Genomic DNA, 21,085 nt, shown 5'->3' on the forward strand with positions numbered 1-21,085 from the left:
AAGATCCCGCCTGATCAGCTGGTGACGACATAGAGCCCAAGAAAAGGAGGCAGCTTCTTGGGTGGAAGGAAGAACTTTAGAAGAGAAGCTTCATCAGGAGGAGCCCGAGGAACGGTGGGAAGAAGGATGCCGAGAAGACAAGGGCTTTGCTGGAGGAATGGACATTGGTGCAGATGACGTCTTTAATGACAGCTCCAACTAAAAGGCCAGCCAAATTATCTGTTATGTTGAATAGCTGGCCAGATATATGCTTCCCTTTTAGACTTTCATAATGCTTGCAATTGTCTACTGTAGTGCAGTGCTTCATGCTGGCAGGAATGCTCACCGCTGGAGGAAGAGAGGAAAAACCAGTAATCAGAGCCATCACTCAAACTCGAAGGAGTTCCTCCACCCACCCAAATGCAGGTTTCCAATACTGAATAGAATAGAATAGAATATAGAATGTAGAGAATAGAAGAATAGAGTAGAGTAGAGTAGAGTAGAATAGAATAGAATAGTAAGGGGCGAGTACAAGTGCACTAGAGTGCCTTCCGTCCCCTGTCCTATTGCTCTCCTATATCTCCTATACCTTTCTTCTATTCCTATATCTCTTCTGTTCTTTCATTGATATGTTCTATTCTTATATCTTCTTTTCTATTATCTCTTAAATATATTTTACTATGAGTATCTCCTCTATAACCTTCATCATGTATTTTACTATGTGTATATAGATATATACCCACTAAAACCCTCATTGTGCATTGGACTAGATAGATAGATAGATAGATAGATAGATAGATAGACAGAGAGAGAGAGAGACAGAGAGAGAGAGAGACAGGCAGGCAGGCAGGCAGAATAGAATAGAATAGAATAGAATAGAATAGAATAGAATAGAATTCTTTATTGGCCAAGTGTGATTGGACACACAAGGAATTTGTCTTTGGTGCAGATGCTCTGAGTGTACATAAAATAAAAGATATGTTTGTCAAGAATCATAAGGTACAACACTTAATGATAATTCGGGTACAATAAGCATATTAGCAACCAGTCTTATTATTTATTATTTATATTTGTATGCCGCCCCTCTCCGCAGACTCGGAGTCAATGTAAATCATAAGGATACCTGACCAGGATCTACATGACCAGGCTCTAATTATCCTACATCTGACACTGAAAGGCTAGCAGAGATGTTTAAAAACATGTTTAGAATTTAAATGTTGGAAATGTAACCAGATACCGGGTTCCTACTATCATAGGTGGTGGACATGCCCAAAGGCCAAAAAAGAAAGGAAGGAAGGAAAGGAAAGGAAAGGGGGGGAAAGGGTGAGAATACAGACATAGTTACAGAGTTATTTTAAAGGCAACATATAGATTTAAAGCCAGAAATATTTTTGTTAGGTTTACTACCAGAATAATATGACAAAAGGAATATATATTTAAAATTGTATGTCTTGACAGCAGCGAGAATTGTATTTGCACAGTACTGGAAGAATGAGGAAATCCCTACAGATGAAAAAATATATATATTTTAAAAAAAATTAGAATGTGCAGAAATGGACAGGTTAACACTAAAGACAAAGAAGATGCATAATACTTTTTTTAACATGCAATTTGTTCTGTCAATGGTTAGATGATAGAGGTAGAAGTTAGAAGTTGAAAATTAATACGTATAAATAAACAATATTATTACTACTACTATTACTATGTATAAGTAAATTGATCCAGACAATACAATGCTTACCAAGCACCGATGTATGTTAAAGAAAAATGTATAAATAATTTTTTTAAAAAATTAATATATATATATATATGTAGATTGTTCTGAGTTCGGGTTTTGCCCTGTGTAATATTTTGCATGTCTATGCGACGTTTCGGTGAAATCACATTCACCATCATCAGGCTGAAGTTTTAAGCTTCGTGTTGCTGTAAATATGGAAATATTCCATATTTACAGCAACATGAAGCTTAAAACTTCAGCCTGATGATGGTGAATGTGATTTCACCGAAACGTCGCATAGACATGCAAAATATTACACAGGGCAAAACCCGAACTCAGAACAATCTACATACATATACCCGTGAAAATCTACGAAAACAAATATATATATATATATATATATATTTAAAGTATCCTACATCAGACACATGATATGAAGAAGCCATAAATCTGGGGGAAATTAGAAGAAAAGAGGAGAAAAGGACCACCAGCATCAAGGTGGATGGGCTTCATTTCAGTAGTGATGGGGTCACTGTTGGAAGACCTCAAAGACCATCACCAACCTGATGGGACACGATCAATCAGATTTATGTAGCTTGTAAAACACAATTTATTTATTACCTTATTGGGAAAAATTGAAATGCTCTTACTCACATGTCTTAATTTCAGCTTTCAAAGTCATGCAGGCAGTATTCATACGAGAACATAATTGATATTCACCAGAACAATTTGAAGTCGTTGATACACAATATTCACACTTCAACGAACTACCTGGAAAGGAGGGGAAAGTAGGCTCAGCTAAAAACATGGAAGAATATACAATGGCCAAGTTGTATTATCTTGAAGCTCAACTCATCCCTTCTCAGGACTCTCTTTCAATTATCTGGCCCAGGGCCATATTAAAGCCAACCCATGCCCCAACAATGGTAGCCCTCAATGGAAGTGATTTTTTGTGTGGTGAATTTGCTCTTGACTTAAATATTTTCAGAAAACTTTGATTTGTTCTGGACGTACACCCAATCTCCCCCACCCTGCAACAAACAACTCCATCTTTCGGGACTTCTTGAGGTTTTTCACATTCTCTAGGAAACCCCCCCCCCCTCCAATGACTAATGTGGAAGACCTTCCTTAGAGTTCCACTGAAGTCCCCCATCTCTGACCATACCTGTAGTCAGGAGGACGGAGAAGAAGAAAAAGACCTCCAGCAGAAACCGCATGATGCTGGGATAGGCACGAAGGTTTAAAAAATGGTATTTTCTTGAAGGAACACAATGGTGTGGCTTGAAAGTTCTGCAAAACAACACACAAGGTATCTATGCACAAAAAAAGTCTCTGAAGCACGTGTAAAATTGCCATCAGGATTCAAAGTTGTCTCTAATAATTATGCCTTGTGCATAGACTCTGGAGACTTCTCATAACTCTGTCTGTCCGTCCGTCCGTCCGTCCGTCCGTCCGTCCGTCCGTCCGTCTGTCCGTCCGTCTGTCTGTCTGTCTGTCTGCTTGCCTGCCTGCCTGCCCCCCTGCCTGCCTGCCTATCATCTTATTTAACCCTTTAACATATTTAAATGCTTCGATCATGTCCCCCCTTTTCCTTCTGTCCTCCAGACTATACAGATTGAGTTCATTAAGTCTTTCCTGATAGGTTTTATGTGTAAGACCTTCCACCATTCTTCATATCTATCAGAACTGCAGAAAAAAACAATTTCTACCAAACTGCATTCTATTGAGGACCTGTACATCGTATGAGTCAAAAAGAGGGCCGTGAAAATATTTAATGACCCCTCGTATCCTGGACATAAATTGTTTCAACTCCTACCCTCAAAATGATGCTATAGAGCACTGCACACCAAGACAACCAGACACAAGAACATTTCCCCCCCCGAACGCTATCACTCTGCTAAACAAATAATTCCTTCACCACTGTCAAACTATTCACCAAGAATGCGCTTTTATTACTATTAGTCTTCTCGGCATCCCTTTCACCCATCTCATCCCATTTATGACTGTATGACTATAACTTGTTGCTTGTATCCTTACAATTTATACTAATATTGATGGTTTCCTGATTGCTTATTTGATCCCTATGACAATCATTAAGTGTTGTACCTTATGATTCTTGAAAAATGTCTCTTTTCTTTTAAGTACACTGAGAGCATATGCACCAATGACAAATTATCTGTGGGTCCAATCACACTGGGCCAATAAAGAATTCTATTCTATTGTTGTTATTGTTACATAAGAAGGGGGTTGGACTAGAAGACCTCCAAGGTCCCTTTTAACTCTGTTGTTGTTATTATTATCTATCATTGATCACCATCATTTTCTGCCCACCTGCCTATCTCTATCTATCTATCTATCTATCTATCATCCATCCATCCATCCATCTATCCATCCATCTATCCATCTATCCATCTATCCATCTATCATCTATCTATTTTATACTTGACTTTTATTATTTTTATAAATAAAGGAATGAGCGTACCCAATGTTGTATTTTCTTCCTATTCCCCCCTCAATTGAATATCTATGTATGTGGCCATTGGAACTGATAGAATGTTACTGGCCCAATATCGCCCAACTGACTTTCATGCTTAAGGCGGGACTAGAATTCACAGTCTCTTGGTAATTGGCCAAAAGCCGCCCCGTCAGTTTTAATGCCTAAGGCGGGACCAGAACTCACAGGACTCTTGGTGATAGGCCCAAAGTCACCCAAGCCTCAAATTGAACTCAGAAGAAGTTCAGCTTCTGCTACGTCCCTGTCGCCACTCATCCATGTAGTTCTAGGCACCAGGCATGGAGCCTCCAATTCTTTCTCACCTCCAGCAATTCATGGGGGCTCTAACAATCCATAGTTCTGTTTTTGGCAAGTTCCCCCCCCCCAGTGGTGTATCCCATCTGGATTACAGGCTGCAAAATGGAGACTTGCCATATTTTTCGGAGTATAAGATGCACCTTCAGTTTTTTTGGGGGGAGGGAATAAGGGGGAAAATTCTGCCTCTGACTCCCAGCAATTTGTTTCCCAGAAAACAGCACAGATATTAATAATATTAATAATATTAATAATATTAATAATATTAATAATATTAATAATATTAATAATATTAATAATATTAATAATATTAATAATATTAATAATATTAATAATATTAATAATATTAATAATATTAATAATATTAATAATATTAATAATATTAATAATATGTCTAATAATAATATGTCTAATAATAATATGTCTAATAATAATAAGTCTAATAATAATAAGTCTAATAATAATAATAATGTATTATTATTATTATTATTATTATTATTATTATTATTATTATTATTATTATTATTATTATACTTATATACCTCACCCTCTGAAGACTCGGGGAGGCTAGTAGTAATAGTAGTGCAGACTTACTAAAAAGTATGAGAGTCTTGAGGGCTAGGGTTAGGGTTAATGTATTTGCTACCACCTGTATGTTTTTATATATTTAGCTGCATACAAACCATTATTAATTAATTAAATGCCAAGGGTCCAGGTAACATCCAAATCAGAGTTTAAGTCAAGGCATTCCCCAATGGCCCTCTGGAGACCTGAAAAGGCCTGTTTCCCAACTTCTGGTGGGCCCAGTAGGCTCGTGTTTTGCCCTCCCCTGGCTCCAAAGGCTTCCCTGGAGCCGAGCAATGGTAAAAACGTCCTCCCCATCCCCGCGGAGGCTCTCTGGAAGCCAAAAACGACCTCCCAGAGACTTTATCTGAGCCAAAAATCAGCTGGCCGGCACACACATGCACCTTGGAGCTGAGCTAGGGCAGCGGCTCACGTGCCAGCAGATATGGCTCTGCGTGCCACCTGTGGCACCCATGCCATAGATTCGCCATCACTGCCCTAAGCAAACCCCCAAGTGGCCAATGTAGAGAAGCCCCCTTAGCTTTACTGACCTTCCCCCAAGGAGAACAACCCTGACCGTACCTGGAGTCAGCAGGATGGAGAAGAAGGGGACTCCCAGCGCTTAGGCACGGAGGTTAAAAAACCCCATCTCTTCTTGAAGGAACACAAAAATTGTGTGGCCTAGACGTTCTATCAAACCACACACAAGGCAGCCCTAGACAACAATGAACCTGAAACACTTGCGAAACAAACTCCTTTGTAATTACTCCTGTGGCTTCGATGTCACCTCTTGATGATGATTGTGGCATCACTTTCTTCTGCCCAAAGTTCAGAAGTGGCTGTGAGATGGCCGCTCGAGGCAAATTGTTCTACTTCCTAGTGAAAGCAATGTGTCTACCCCTCCTGATCACTTCCTTTCCAGGAGGAAGGGGGAAGTGGCTTCTGGCATTCTTAACTGTCAGACATTGCCATCAACACAAGATCCGCTCATTTTCTCAGTCCCCTGAGCCAGCTCTCCGCCTCAACGAATAATGTAATCGGTGCACAAATTAATGTCAAAGCAAAACAGTGAAGAAAAAGGAAACAATGACAACAGCAACCGTGTTCGTGCATGAAAGCTTTGTCTTTATTTGGGTGGAAACAACCACAACCCAACAGCTTACATTAAAAAAAATGTGTATGATTCATTTGAATTTATTAAATTAAATATACAACAGTAGTATATTAAGAAATTTAAATAACTTTATGCAGCCTGGAAATTCCTCTCTGCATCTCAGCTGGTTCTCTCCCGCTCCTCCCAAGGGGAGAAGTCAATAGACCTTTTATTGAATTATTTCTCAATAATATTAAAGTTTGTTGCATAAAAATCAAAACCAGAAGCACACCCAGATGACTGATTCAGCTGGATTCAATAACTTCTTTATAAACATAATAAAATATGAATTTACAATACCGTTGGCAGATTATTCCTTCAAGTGAACACAAGCAGGAGAGTTACTTTCATTTCAGCAAAAAATAACGAGAGGAGAGTGCAGAGTGGACTGAGCCACGCCCAGCCTTAAGCTTAAGCTTTCAGTTTCGATTCTCTGCACAGACTCAGAAGTAGTCAGCTCCTATTGGCTGACTGAGTTGCTATGCCTATTAATTGGCTGACCTTGTTACCACTGGCTCTCCCGGTTCATGAATATCCTATCAAATAAAAGGTCAAACGGTTCAGCAATCATTAGCATTCATTCCATGCGTGGAAACTCTCGTAATACTGGCATCAACACAAAATCTGCTTATTTCCTGTTGTGGTTAGCTCTGGCCCAGCTCCTGCCCCAAGGACTGTGGATGTGGGGGAGACATCCACATGCTGCAGGCCTGTTTTGCACCCCCCCATTGGAATCTGCTGATGAAGGCTCCTCTGACCAAGAAGACCTGAGTGACAGGGAAGAGGAGAGTGCGGCAGACAGGTCAGAAGGAGATCAATTATCTAGCTCCTCCTTGGATTCAGAACAAGAGTTAATGATACAGCCACGCATGTGGAGAGCGATGCATAGGCAACAACAACTGAGAGATTATTATCAAAGAAAATGAGGCCACCTGTGGTTGGGTGGGGCTGTGGTAATTAGTGAGGCGGCTATAAATAGCAGCCTGTCGGTTTGGGCATTGTGGAGGATTATCTGATCGTTGTGTTTCGTGACTGCTTTGCTGACTTTGACCTTTTGTGTGCTGATTTTTCCCTGCTTTGAAACTCAACCAGAGCAAAGTGTGTTTCACTTTGTGAAAGAAGAAGGACTGTGAATTGCCTCACAGCTGCAAACTAAGTATCACAGAACTGATAAGGGACTTGTACAAATTACCAGTTTGTTTGGAGACGAGTGCTCTTCGCTATACCAAAAGAGGGCTTAGTTTAAGTGAATGTTCATTATAAAGAACATTGTTTTGAATTTTCAAAGGTGTGTGTGTCTGAAATTTGTACCTGTGAATTTTCGGGAGGAGTGTACCAGAGAGCCCGATAGAACATTTCCTTAGTCCTCTAAGCCAGTGTTTTTCAACCAGTGTGCCGTGGCACACTAGTGTGCCGTGAGACATGGTCAGGTGTGCCGCGAAGCTCAGAGAGAGAAAGAAAGCAAGAGAGAGAGAGAAAGAAAGAGAGAGAGAAAAAGAAAGAAAGCAAGAGAGAGAAAAAGAAAACAAGAGAGAGAAAGAGAGAGAGAGAGAAAGAGAGAGAGAGAGAAAGAAAGAGAGAGAGAGAAAGAAAGCAAGAGAGAGAAAGAGAACAAGAGAGAGAGCAAGAGAGAGAGCAAGAAAGAGAAAGAGAGAGAGAGAGAGAGGAAGGGATAGTGGGAGAGAGAAAGACATAGAGGGAGGGAGGGAGAAAGAGAGCAAAAAAGAGGAAGGAAGGGAGAAAGAAAGAGGGATGGAGAGAGAGAAAAAAGAAGAAGGGAGAGAAAGAGGGAGGGAGAGAGAAATAGAGCGAAAGGGAGGAAGAGAGAGAAAAAAAAATTGTCCAAACTTTTTTTAGCTGCCCCCCCCCCCCACTCAATGTGCCCCAGGGTTTTGTAAATGTAAAAAATGTGCCATGGCTCAAAAAAGGTTGAAAATCACTGCTCTAAGCCATTCATTACAGTTGTCTCCTTCAGCAGATAAAGTTATCAGTGTGGAAATTAATTTCTAAGCAAACAGTGAATGAAAGGAAACAATGAGAACAGGAACCATGTTCGTGGACGAAAGCTCTGTATTTATTTTGGTGGAAACAACCGCAAACCAACAGTTTGTCATTTTTTTTCACATTTTTCTTGGGCGGAAGGAAGAGCTTTAACAGAGAAGTTTCATCAGGAGGAGCCCAAGGAATGCTGGGAAAAAGGCTGCAAAGGCGGGAGGGGCTTTGTCACAGGTAACCTCTTTAAGGATACCTTTATATGGAAAGCATGTTGAGTTACCAAAGAATTGCTTCCCTATTTGTCCTTCATATTCCTTGCATGTCTGTCTTGAACTGCAGGTTTTCATGACGATCCGGTCTGCAGGAGCAAAAGAGAAATGTTAGCGATCAGAGCCCTTATACTATTTTCTGTATTTTATCTTAGGATGGATCTATGTTTATCCCAGGCATGATTAAATTGGATTTAATCATGTGGATTTACCAGCCACGTCTGCTGGAAGTTTGTTCCAAGGATCTACTACTCTTTCAGTGAAATAATATTTCCTCATGTTGCTTTTGATCTCTCCCCCAACTCACTTCAGATTGTGTCCCCTTGTTCTTGTGTTCACTTTCCTATTCAAAACACTTCCCTCCTGAACCTTATTTAACCCTTTAACATATTTAAATGTTTTGATCATGTCCCCCCTTTTCCTTCTGTCCTTCAGACTATTCAGATGGAGTTCATGAAGTCTTTCCTGATACATTTTATGCTTAAGACCTTCCACCATTCTTGTAGCCCGTCTTTGGACCCCTTCAATTTTGTCCATATCTTTTTGTAGGTGAGGACTCCAGAACGGAACACAGTATTATTCCAAATGTGGTCTCACCATCGCTTTATATAGCGGGGTCACATTCTCCCTCTTCCTGCTTGTTATACCTCTAGCTATGCAGCCAAGCATCCTACTTGCTTTTCCTACCGCCCGACCACACTGCTCACCCATTTTGAGACTGTCAGAAATCATTACCCCCTAAATCCTTCTCTATCTATGTTACCTGCACTAATAACCCTATTGATTTTAGATTGCTGTGGCGATGGGGGGAAAGACTGTTGGAAGACCTGAAGGAACCTCACCACCCTGGTGGGACATGATCAATGAGATTTATGTGTGACCTGTTTTACTTACTGTCATTATCTGCACCCTTCATAACCAAACCCACGCAGGTTTCAGTCCCGTTAGGGCATTCTTCCTTTACATCAGTGCAATATCCATTAATTGCTAGGCATTTTACACACTGCAAGGAACTATCTGGAGAGAGAAATGGAAAAGAGATAAGGAAGTAAGAGAGGCATAGGGAGTCAGAAAGGCTTTCACGATTGGTGAAACAGGGGCCTGAGCAGCCTTAGCTACTCACAGCCTCCATATCTGCCGTCAAAGCCAGGTCTTTGCGGTCTTGAAGAAGTCCAGTAGGGTGGGAGAAGTATGGACGTTGGGCGGTGGGGAGGGAGGGAGTTGATTCCATAGAGCTGGGGCAGCCACAGAGAAGGCTCTCCCCCGTGGTCTCGCCAACCTGCATTGCTTAGTGGACGGGACCTGGAGGAGTCCAACTCTGTGTGCTCTTATTGGTCTCTGGGAGGTGTTGTGATTCCGTCTGAGGCTCCTCAGGGAACGGCTGAACCTCTGCCGGCTCCATGCTCAGAGAGGGAGGATGAGGAACAGGAGGAGGAGGCCCAGGCAGACGGGGAGGAGGAATATCAGGCCGAGGGAGAGGGAGAACAGCCTGAGTCCCCCGGGGTGGAGCTCTCCCCAGCAAGCAGCCTGGAGTCCTTGGATGACAATGCACAAGCCATCATCGATCTCAGGCAGAGAAGAGCAGCACAACGAAGGGGACAATTAGCCAGGTATTTCCAGCCCTAAATAGGCAACAGCTGGGTTTGGGTGTGGTTCTCCCCAGAAAGGCTGAAAAGGCAGACCCACCCTTCCTGTATTGTGGAGTATTATCTTTGGGAGTCCTGGGACCTGGCTGTGATCTTTGGCGTTTCTGACTCTGGCTTGTGGCCCTGAAGGCTGAAACCTTGGGGGGAAAGACGTGGGTCTTATTCTCTACAGTGGTGTGTGTGCCAGCAAGAAGTCTTCTGTATTGTCTGGCCGTTATGACTCTGCTGTGAAGCCTCATAGCCTGTCTGTTGGGAAGAACAGGTTTTTCTCTGTGTTTGTTTTTCCAACTATAAAGTGCCTTTGCTTTTACCAGCGTGTCTGGCTGCTTTTTTCAGTTGGTGTTGAAGTCTGGGGGCACCCAGACAGAACAGGAGGTATGCGGCAAGAGACGGTCCGGTAAAAAGTCTGGCCCTGAGCCGTGTAGGGGCCAACAATGGTAGCCCTCAATGGAAGTTTTGTTTTTTTTTAACCACAAGTGTTGTAAATTTGCTCCTGGCTTAAATGTTTTCAGAAAAGTTCAATCCATTCTGAACGTACACCCAACCCCCCCCCCAACCCCCCCTGCAACAAATGACTCCATCTTTCAGGACTTCTTGAGGTTTTTCCCATTCTCTAGGAGAAACCTTCCAATGGCCAGTATGGAAGACCTTCCTTATAGTTCCATTGAAGCCCCCCAACCCTGACCATACCTGCAGTCAGGAGGATGGAGAAGAAGACGACCCCCAGCAGAAACCGCATGATGCCAAGATAGGCACGGGGGGTTTAAAAAATGATCTTTTCTCGAAGGAACACAATTGCGTGGCTTGAAAGTTCTGCAAAACAACACACGAGGCATCTATGCACAAAGAAAGTCTTGGAAGCACTTGTAAAATTGTTGTTTAACTACCATCAGGACTCAAAATTGTCTCTGATCATTACTGTGGAAATGCCTTCTACATAGACTCTGGAGGCCTCTCAAAACTCTGTCTGTCTGTCTGTCTGTCTGTCTGTCTGTCTGTCTGTCAGTCTGCCTGCCTGCCCGCCTGCTTGTCTGCCTGCCTATCATCTATCCATCATATCTATCATAACTGCAGAAAAAACAATTCTATTGAGGACCTGTATACTGCATGAGTCAAAAAGAGGTCCGTAAAAATATTTACTGACCCCTCGCATCCTTGATATAAATTGTCCCAACTCCTACCCTCAAATCGATGCTATAGAGCACTACACAATAAGACAACTAGACCCAAGAACAGTTTCTTTCCCCAAACGCCATCACTCTGCTAAACAAATAATTCCTTCACCACTGTAAAACTATTCACTAAGAATGCACTACTATTACTATTAGCCTACTCAGCATTCCTTTTACCCATCTCCTCCTACTTACAACTGTATGACTGTAACTTGTTGCTTGTATCCTTAAAATTTATATTGATGTTGACTGTTTTTCTGGTTGATTATTTGTAGCCTATGACGATCATTGTTGTACCTCATAATACTTGACAAATGTGTCTTTTCTTTTATCTACACTGAGAGCATCTGCACCAATGGCAAATTCCTTGTGTGTCCAATCACACTTGGCCAATAAAGAATTCTATTCAGTTATTGTTATTGTTGTTATTGTTGTTATTATTCAGTATAAGCAAGTGGTTGGACTAGAAGACCTCCAAGGTCCTTTCCAACTCTGTTGTTGTTATTGTTGTTGTTGTTGTTGTTGTTATTATTATTATTATTATTAATGTTTCATCACCATCATTTTCTGTCTGTCTGTCTGTCTATCTATCTATCTCTATCTATCCCTCCCTCCATCCTTCCATCCCTCCTTCCATCCATCCACCCACCCACCCACCCACCTAACTATATCTATCTATCTATCTATCTATCTATCTATCTATCTATCTATCTATCTATCTATCTATCTATCCCTCCCTCCCTCCCTCCCTCCCTCCATCCATCCACCCAACCACCCACCCACCCACCCACCCACCCACCTATCTATCTATCTATCTATCTATCTATCTATCTATCTATCTATCTATCTATTTACCTGCCTATTTTAAACCTGACCATTATTATTTTTATAAATAAAAGAATGAGCGTACCCAATTTCCCCCTCAATTGAATATCTATATAGCCATTTGGACTGTTGTTACCGGTCCAATATCACCCAACTGACTTTCTTGCTTAGAATTCACAGTCTCTTGGTAATTGGCCAAAAGCCACCCAATCAATTTCAATCCTAAGGCGGGACCAGAACTCACAGACTCTTGGTGATAGGCCCAAAGTCACCCAAGCATCAAATGAACTCAGAAGAAATTCAGTCTCTAACACTGGCATCAACACAAGATCTGCTCATTTTCCCAGTCGTCTGAGCCATTTATTACAGCCCTCCCCTTCAGCAGATAAAGTTATCGGTGTGCAGATTAATTTCTAAGCAAACAGTGAAGAGAAGGAAACAATAAGAACAACAGCCATGTTCGTGCATGAAAGCTCTGTCTTTATTTTGGTGGAAACAGCCACAACCCAACAGCTTACATTTAAAAAAATATGCATTTTTTTACATTTTTCTTTAGAAGAGAAGCTTCATCAGGAGGAGCCCAAGGAAAGCTGGGAAGAAGGATGCAAAGGACGGACGGGCTTTGCTGCAGGTAGCTTCTATAAGGACCATTCCAGAGGGAAAACAAGGTATCTCATCAGGGAATTCCTTCCCTATCTGCTCTTCATATGTCTTGCATTTCTCTTTTGAGCTGCAATCTTTTGAGATGACCTGGACTGCAGGAGCAAAAGAGAAATGTTAGTGATCAGAGCCATCACTCAGACTTCTGATGCAATTCCTCCAGCCACCCTAATACAGGTGTCCGATATGATCTCCATGACGTGGCTCAAAATGCCTTACTTCAAATGCAATCTGTGAAGCTGCAGCTCTTTGAAGAAGGCTGCAAGGCTGGAAAAGGGAGAAGGGAAGAGTAGAGAAGAGAAGAGAGGAGAGGAAAAGAGAGGAAAAGAGAAGAGAAGAGAGGAGAGGAAAAGAGAAGAAAAGAAAAGAGAAGAGAGGAGAGGAGAGGAGAAGAGGGGAGAGGAGAGGAGAAGAGAAGAGAAGAGAGGAGAAGAGAAGAGAGGAGAGGAAAAGAGAAGAGAGGAGAGGAGAAGAGAGGAAAAGAGAAGAGAAGAGAGGCAAAGAGAAGAGAGGAGAGGAGAGGAAAGGAAAGGAGAGGAGAGGAAAAGAGAAGAGAGGAGAGGAAAAGAGAAGAGAAGAGAGGAGAGGAAAAGAGAAGAGAAGAGAGGAGAGGAGAGGAAAAGAGAAGAGAGGAGAAGAGAAGAGAGGAGAGGAAAAGAGAAGAGAGGAGAGGAGAAGAGAGGAAAAGAGAAGAGAAGAGAGGCAAAGAGAAGAGAGGAGAGGAGAGGAAAGGAAAGGAGAGGAGAGGAAAAGAGAAGAGAGGAGAGGAAAAGAGAAGAGAAGAGAGGAGAGGAAAAGAGAAGAGAAGAGAGGAGAGGAGAGGAAAAGAGAAGAGAGGAGAAGAGAAGAGAGGAGAGGAAAAGAGAAGAGAGGAGAGGAGAAGAGAGGAAAAGAGAAGAGAAGAGAGGCAAAGAGAAGAGAGGAGAGGAAAGGAAAGGAGAGGAGAGGAAAAGAGAAGAGAGGAGAGGAAAAGAGAAGAGAAGAGAGGAGAGGAAAAGAGAAGAGAGGAGAGGAGAGGAGAGGAAAAGAGAAGAGAGGAGAAGAGAAGAGAGGAAAAGAGAAGAGAGGAGAGGAAAAGAGAAGAGAAGAGAGGAGAGGAAAAGAGAAGAGAGGAGAGGAGAGGAGAGGAAAAGAGAAGAGAGGAGAAGAGAAGAGAGGAAAAGAGAAGAGAAGAGAGGAAAAGAGAAGAGAAGAGAGGAGAGGAAAAGAGAAGAGAGGAGAGGAGAGGAGAGGAAAAGAGAAGAGAGGAGAGGAGAAGAGAGGAAAAGAGAAGAGAAGAGAGGCAAAGAGAAGAGAGGAGAGGAGAGGAAAGGAAAGGAGAGGAGAGGAAAAGAGAAGAGAGGAGAGGAAAAGAGAAGAGAAGAGAGGAGAGGAAAAGAGAAGAGAGGAGAGGAGAGGAGAGGAGAGGAGAGGAGAAGTGGGCAACCAACATCATGGTTGGTGGGCTTCATTAAGTAGAAAGGGACCTTGGAGATCTTCTAGTCCAGTGATGGTGAACCTTTTTGGCATCGAGTGGCATGTGTGGTTGCGGGAAACCAGTGTACACAGTAATGGGCTGCCCAAATTTTTACTGCTACACTGTGGGTGTGGCTTATTTTGTGGGTGTGGCTGAATGCTCATGTGACTGGGTAGGAGTGGCTTAACAGCCATGTGACCAGGTGGGAGTGGCTTGAACGATCCTAAATTTTGGGCACTGCTGCACCCGAGTCTTCAGACAAGGGCAGCATACTTATTATTATTATTATTATTATTATTATTATTATTATTATTATTGACTGTGGGAAGCCCTGAAGGAACATCACCAACCTGATGGGACATGATCAATCAGATTTATGTGACCTGCCTTACTTACCGTTATTAACTTCATCCTTCAAACTCAAACTCACACAGGTATCAGTCCCATTTGGACACTCTTTCTTTACATTACAACAATATCCATTAATTGCTAGACATTTTACACACTGCAAGGAACTACCTGGAGAGAAAAATGGGAAAGAGATAAGAAAGTAAGACAAGCACAGGGACTCCAAAATGCTTTCGACATTAGCCTTGACTGTAAAAAATATGACTTCAGCAACCGAGTTGTCAAAGCGTGGAACTCATTACCTGACTCAGTAGTGTCAACCCCTAACCCCCAACATTTTTCCTTTAGACTCTCCACGATTGACCTCTCCAGGTTCCTAAGAGGTCAGTAAGGGGTGTGTATAAGTGCACCAGTGTGCCTTCCGTCCCCTGTCCAATTGTCTCTCCTTATATCATTTCTCTTTTCTTCTTTTCAAATATGTTCACCTATACTTTTATATCTTTTCTTCTGATCACATGAAAGGCAATGAGTGTGGTAAACTTTCTTCAGTTAAATACAATTTGATAAACTTTGGTCTGTTCTGATGCTACACCCACTTTCTTCTTTCCAGAAAACCGTTCCATCTTTCAGGAATTCTTGAGGCTTTTTTCAGTACTTAAGAAACCATCCAAGTAGCCAATGTGGCAAATCCTCCTTAGGTCCAGTGACACCCACCCAAACAAAGACACTGGACAACACTCTGATCATACCTGTAGTTAGCAAGATGGAGAAGAAGAATAGCCCCAGCAGAAGCTGCATGATGATGAGTTAGCCACGGAGATTATTTTTTAATTATCTCTTCTTGAAGGAACACAGTTGTATGGCCTAGAGGTTCTGCAAAATAAAGCACAAGGCATCCATAAACAAAAAAGGAAATTGAAACACTTGCAAAACTCCCTTTTAATCACCCTTGAGGCTTCAATGTTGTCTCTAACCATTAGTTTAGATCAGTGTTTCTCAATTATTTTCTGTTAATTCTGGCTCTGAACCAGAGCCAGCTTAAGGCCAGCGCAGGTCCCAAGAATGGAACTCTGGAATGAAGAGAAAACATCCTTTTAACAATGCAGGTAGTAAATTAACATATGAATTACAGAATAAACAAAATAAGGACTACTGTACAGTTTGGGGGAAATTATATAGTTGGATAGAAAAAAAAATTTGAACTAACGTTTAAGGGAAGAAAAGGAATTAATAGAAACAGAATTGTAACGTATAAAGTATTAAGCAAATTTTATTTGTATTCTTGTATATATATTGTTCTGTCTGGGTCACTCCGGAAGCCAAGACCAACCCAAAAAGAGAAGCCAGACACACCGGTAAAAGGCAAAGGCAGTTTATAAAATTCAAGAAAAACACAGGTAACAGAAAATGTCCTTACAAACAGGAAAACGCTGTATCTTCAGATATATCCACAAAGGCAAAAGTCCATGCAGCAATACAGGATTCTTGCTGCCAAGACGAGGCTGTAGATAGCAGACCTACACCTCCCACGGGTCTTCCAAACTGCTGGGCCACAAGCCAGGAACAGAGACGTCGAGAACAAAGCAGGTCACCATAACTCCAACTGATAACACTCCACATGGCTTCAAGGGCTTGCCTGCCTTTTAAACCCTGCTAAGGAGGACCACACCCAAGCCCAGCTGTTCCTAATTCAGTGCTGATAATACTTCTTTAATTGCTCCTTTCTTTGATCTGAACGTCTCTGTCACAAGTCAATGACGGCTTGTGCTTCATCCCCTAATGACTCCAAGCTACTGGCTGGGGAGAGCCCCCCCCCCCCCCAGGGCTCTCATGCTGTTCTCCTTCATCCCATTCCTGACTTTCCTCTCCCCCGTCCGACTGCTCAGCCCCCTCCTCTTCGCTGTCCTCCTCCTCCGGGCATGGAGCCAGCAGAGACACAGCTGGTCCCTGAGCAGCCTCAGGCTGAACCACAACATATATAAGTGTGTCTGTAAGTGTTGTTTTGTTTGTATTATAATTTAAATTTTTTTTAAAAAAAATAATAATAATAATAAACCAATGCAGGTTAAAGCTGAAGAAGCACAGGAAAGAAATGGGGAAAAACCCACCAAGCATAGTGTGGCACTTAAATAATTAAGGGCATCTAAACAAGAGGGAAATCACCTTTGTACCACTGTTGCTCTCCCAAACACACATTTAATTTGATTAGTGGTTACTCCAGGACTATCCTGGAACACTCACCTTGAACGTGGTGATTTTTCTTGACTTAAAGGCTTTTTGGTAAACTGAATCTACAGCCACTATCCCCCCCCCCAGGAAATCATTCCAATTTTCAAGAGTTCTGGAGGGTTTTCACAGCCCCTAAGCAAACCCCCAAGTCGTCAATGTGGAGGAGGTTCCTTACCCCTACTAAGGAGAGGAGAACAAACCTGACCATACCTGGAGTCACTAGGATGGAGAAGAAGGAGATTCCCAGCAGCTTAAATAAAACACCTCTTCTTGAAGGAACACAATTGTGTAGCCTAGAAGTTCCAGGAAACAACAGACAAGTGAACCTAAAACACTTGTAAAACAAATTCCTTTATAATTATCTGTGTGGATTCAATGTCACCTCTTGTGGTTACTACTGTAGCATCACCTTCTTCTGCCCAAAGTTCAGTGTGAGGTGGACTCTCAAGGCAAATTGCCCTACTTCCTGGTGACAGGACCACTTCCCTTCAGGAGAACGGAGAAGTGGCTTCTGTGGTTCTGCCCGTTGACCCTACTCCAGATAAAGCCATTCGTCTTGGAAACGCTGTTTTGAAGGAACTCTTTTCTCAAGCATTTGTTGCAGCCAAGAGTCCTGTTCAAGGTCATCACAACCTTTTCACCTGGTCGATGGAAACTAGGAGGCTATATTTCCATTTCTCCACTGATTTTCATTTTGGAAACCCGGAAGTCCCCATCACTGCCTCAGTTGACTGATAGTCGCCATTGATGGTTTGCAGAAGGGAAGACACCAAGCTATCCTTCGGATGGAGGGCAGGGAGTCAAATGGCTGTCTTTCCCAAAGTGATGCCTGAGCCAGGGGTTCATGTGAACCAGGGGTCAGCCAAGAAGTCACAGTCAAGTTCTCTAACCTCCATTGGGACCTATTCCAGCCTTTATTTCCCCTATTCTCTAGCTCCTCTCGAATCCGTGCAACTTCTCCGCTTTCTTCTCTTCCTGATGTTGCTGTCACTTGGCATCACTCAGCCTATCAGCACTTCTGGTCTTTGTCTACTACCAATCTGTAATGTTGGATAAGGATCAGGAAGTCCCGGGGAGGAGCATGGCCTCGCGTCCCTCATAGAGAAATAAAATATTTCAGGAAGTACAGTGGTACCTCTACCTAAGAATGCCTCTACTTATGAATTTTTCTAGATAAGAACCGGGAGTTCAATATTTTTTTTACCTCTTCTCAAGAACCATTTTCCATTTACATAATAATATTTTCTCATGTTGCTTTTGATCTTTCCCCCAACTAACTTCAGATTGTGTCCCCTTGTTCTTGTGTTCACTTTCCCTCCTGGACCTTATTTAACCCTTTAACATATTTAAAAGTTTCGATCATGTTCCCCCTTTTCCTTCTGTCCTCCAGACTATACAGATTGAGTCCATTAAGTCTTTCCTGATACGTTTTATGCTTAAGACCTTCCACCATTCTTGTAGCCCGTCTTTGGACCCGTTCAATTTTGTCAATATCTTTTTGTAGGTGAGGTCTCTAGAACTGAACACAGTATTCCAAATGTGGTCTCACCAGCGCTCTATATATCGGGATCACAATCTCCCTCTTCCTGCTTGTTATACCTCTAGCTATATTTATTTTTAATATGTAAAATATGTATTTTTTACATTTTTTACATTAAAATATGTATTTTTTTACATTGCAAAAATGGGCACTTCGCTGGCAACAGAAGTCCAGAGGTGGGGTTTCCCAGCAAAGGGAGCCTCAGTGAAATCGCAGCATCACAAAAACACAGAGGTCTGGAGGTGGGGTTTCTAGGACTTTGGTGTTTTTGCAATGCTGCGGTTTCACTGATGCTCCCTTTGCTGGGAAACCCCACCTCCAGACTTCTGTTGCCAGTGAAGCGCTCGTTTTTGCGATGCTGGGATTTCCCTGCAGCATTGCAAAAACATGGAAGTCCGGAGGTGGGGTTTCCCATGGAGGGGAGCCTCAGGGGAATCCCAGCAGTGCAAAAACAGGCACTTCAGCTGGCAAAAGGGGTGAGTTTTGAGCTTGCACGCATTAATCGCTATTCCATTGATTCCTATGGGAAACATTGTTTCGTCTTACAAACTTTTCACCTTAAGAACCTTGTCCCGGAACCAATTAAGTTTGTAAGACAAGGTATCACTGTAGTGTGATAGAGAAAATAATTTTTTTTCTAACCACCTTTTCTATCCCATGCATGATTTTATACACTTCAATCAAATCATCCCTTCAACGCCAGCTTTCAAGGCTGAAGAAGAAACCAAGGCGTTGCAACCTGGTTTCATAACCTGGCTCCATTTCCTTGATCATTTTTGTTGCCATTTTTTGCACCTTTTCCAGTTCCATTATATCCTTCTTGAGGTGTGGTGACCAGAACTGTACACAGTACTCCAAATGTGGTCTCACCATCAATTTGTACAGAGGCAACACAACACTTGCTGACCTATTTTCGATTCCCTTCCTAATCATGCTAATCATGGAATTTGCTTTTTTTATCACTGCTGTGCACTGGGTTGACATCTTCATTGAGCTGTTCACCAAAACCCCAAGAACCCTTTCTTGGGCTGTCTCAGAAAGCTTGGTCCCCATCAGTTAGTAGGTATAATTGGGGTTCTTTGCCCCGATGTGCAAAGCTTTGCACTTGTTTAGGTTAAAATGCATTTGCCACTTTGCTGCCCACTCACTCAATTTCAAGAAATCTTTTTAGAGCTCCTGACAATCAGTTTCACTTTTCACTACCGGAAACAATTTAGTGTCAGCAGCAAACTTTGCTACTTTCAATCTTCTTTTTGTGTACGGATGCCTTCTGTGTTATTTTTCAAAACCTCTAAGACTCACCATCGTGCAGCTTCTGTTGCGGCTCTTCTCCTTCTCCATCCTGCTGACTACAGGTATGATCAGAGTTGTTGTCCAGGGTGTGTTTGTTTGTGTGTGTTTTTCAATCTAACCTGTGTTTCCTCACATATTCCTTCCCCTCCCTGCCGGAGGTGAGTTGTGTGCCCCTCCTCTACCACACAATAACTTCTTTTACAACAGATTAACAGGATTGGAAGGGACCTTGTAGGTCTTCTAGTCCAGTGATTTTCAACCTTTTTTGAGCTGCGGCACATTTTTTACATTTACAAAATCCTGGGCCACACCACCAACCAAAATGACACCCTTAGACACTCTCCTCTCTTTTTCCATCCCTGTCTCCTCCCCACCCTTGTGTGTGTGTGTGTGTGTGTGTGTGTGTGTGTACACACTCTTGAACCATTTCCAAAAACAGGTGAGGGCTGGGTTTTTTCTCTCTCTTATTCTTTGGGTGCTTTTTATCATATGCTTTAAATCAAGAGTCACTTCTCTCTCTCTTTTGTTTCTCTCTCTTTCCTCTCATTCTCTGTCTCAATCATTTTTTCATTTCTCTTTTTTCCTCCCCTTTTTGCTCATTTCTCTCTCTATCCCTTCCTCTCCTTTTCTCTCTCTCTCTCTTGCTTTCTTTTTCTCTCTTTCTCTCTCTCTTGTTTTCTTTCTCTCTCACTCTTGCTTTCTCTTTCTGTCTTTTCTTTCTCTCTCTCTCACTCTCTTTCTCTCTCTCTTTCTCTCCCTCCTACTTTCTTTCTCTTCCTTTCTCTCTTTTCTTTCTCTCTCTTGCTTTCTCTTTCTCTCTTTCTCTCTCTCTCTCTTTCTCTCTCTCCTGCTTTCTTTCTCTCTCTCTCTCACTCTCTCTCAGCCAAAAGTTGCGAGACCGGAACCTGAGCTTCCTTCTTCGCGGCACACCTGACCATGTCTCGCAGCACACTAGTGTGCCACGGCACACTGGTTGAAAAACACTGATCTAGTCTAACTCCCCCCACCCAAGCAGGAGACAATACCCTTATTTCCAGGTTGAATCTCTTCTTGTTTAGTTGCCATCCATTATTCCTTGTCTGGCCTTCAGGTGCTTTGGAAAATAGCTTGACTTCCTCCCCTCTGTGGCAGCCTTTCAAATATTGGAACACTGCTATCATGTCTATCCTCCTGGTCCTTCTCTTCTGTTAAACTTTGTCACTGGGAGATTTCTTTTTCTAGGTTAATCTAAATATGGCCCTGATGATGTCTCGCCATCATCCCCACAGGCCTGCCTAGGTAGGCTGCCCAGGCTAATGTTGAAAACATTTCTGACTCCATACGCCTGTCTTACTTTCTTATCTCTTTTTCATGTTTCTCTCCAGGTAGTTCCATGCAGTGTGTTTAGATGCCGTGTGTTAAAATGTGTTTTAACACACAGAGCGCCTACT

General features: G+C 42.3%; 1 long non-coding RNA gene across 1 annotated transcript; it reads right to left on the bottom strand.

The window, feature by feature from the left end:
• Nucleotides 1-12,608: 12,608 nt before the first annotated feature.
• LOC139174067 (uncharacterized) lies at nucleotides 12,609-19,771 on the bottom strand. Its single transcript, XR_011560292.1, has 5 exons — nucleotides 19,665-19,771; nucleotides 17,033-17,115; nucleotides 15,343-15,466; nucleotides 14,642-14,764; nucleotides 12,609-12,884 (listed from the first exon to the last, which is right to left on the bottom strand). It is a non-coding gene; the product is annotated as an uncharacterized lncRNA (long non-coding RNA).
• Nucleotides 19,772-21,085: the final 1,314 nt, after the last annotated feature.

This window comes from Erythrolamprus reginae, chromosome 11, assembly GCF_031021105.1.
Source record: "Erythrolamprus reginae isolate rEryReg1 chromosome 11, rEryReg1.hap1, whole genome shotgun sequence".
In the NCBI taxonomy this organism is placed as follows: Eukaryota; Metazoa; Chordata; class Lepidosauria; order Squamata; family Dipsadidae; genus Erythrolamprus; species Erythrolamprus reginae.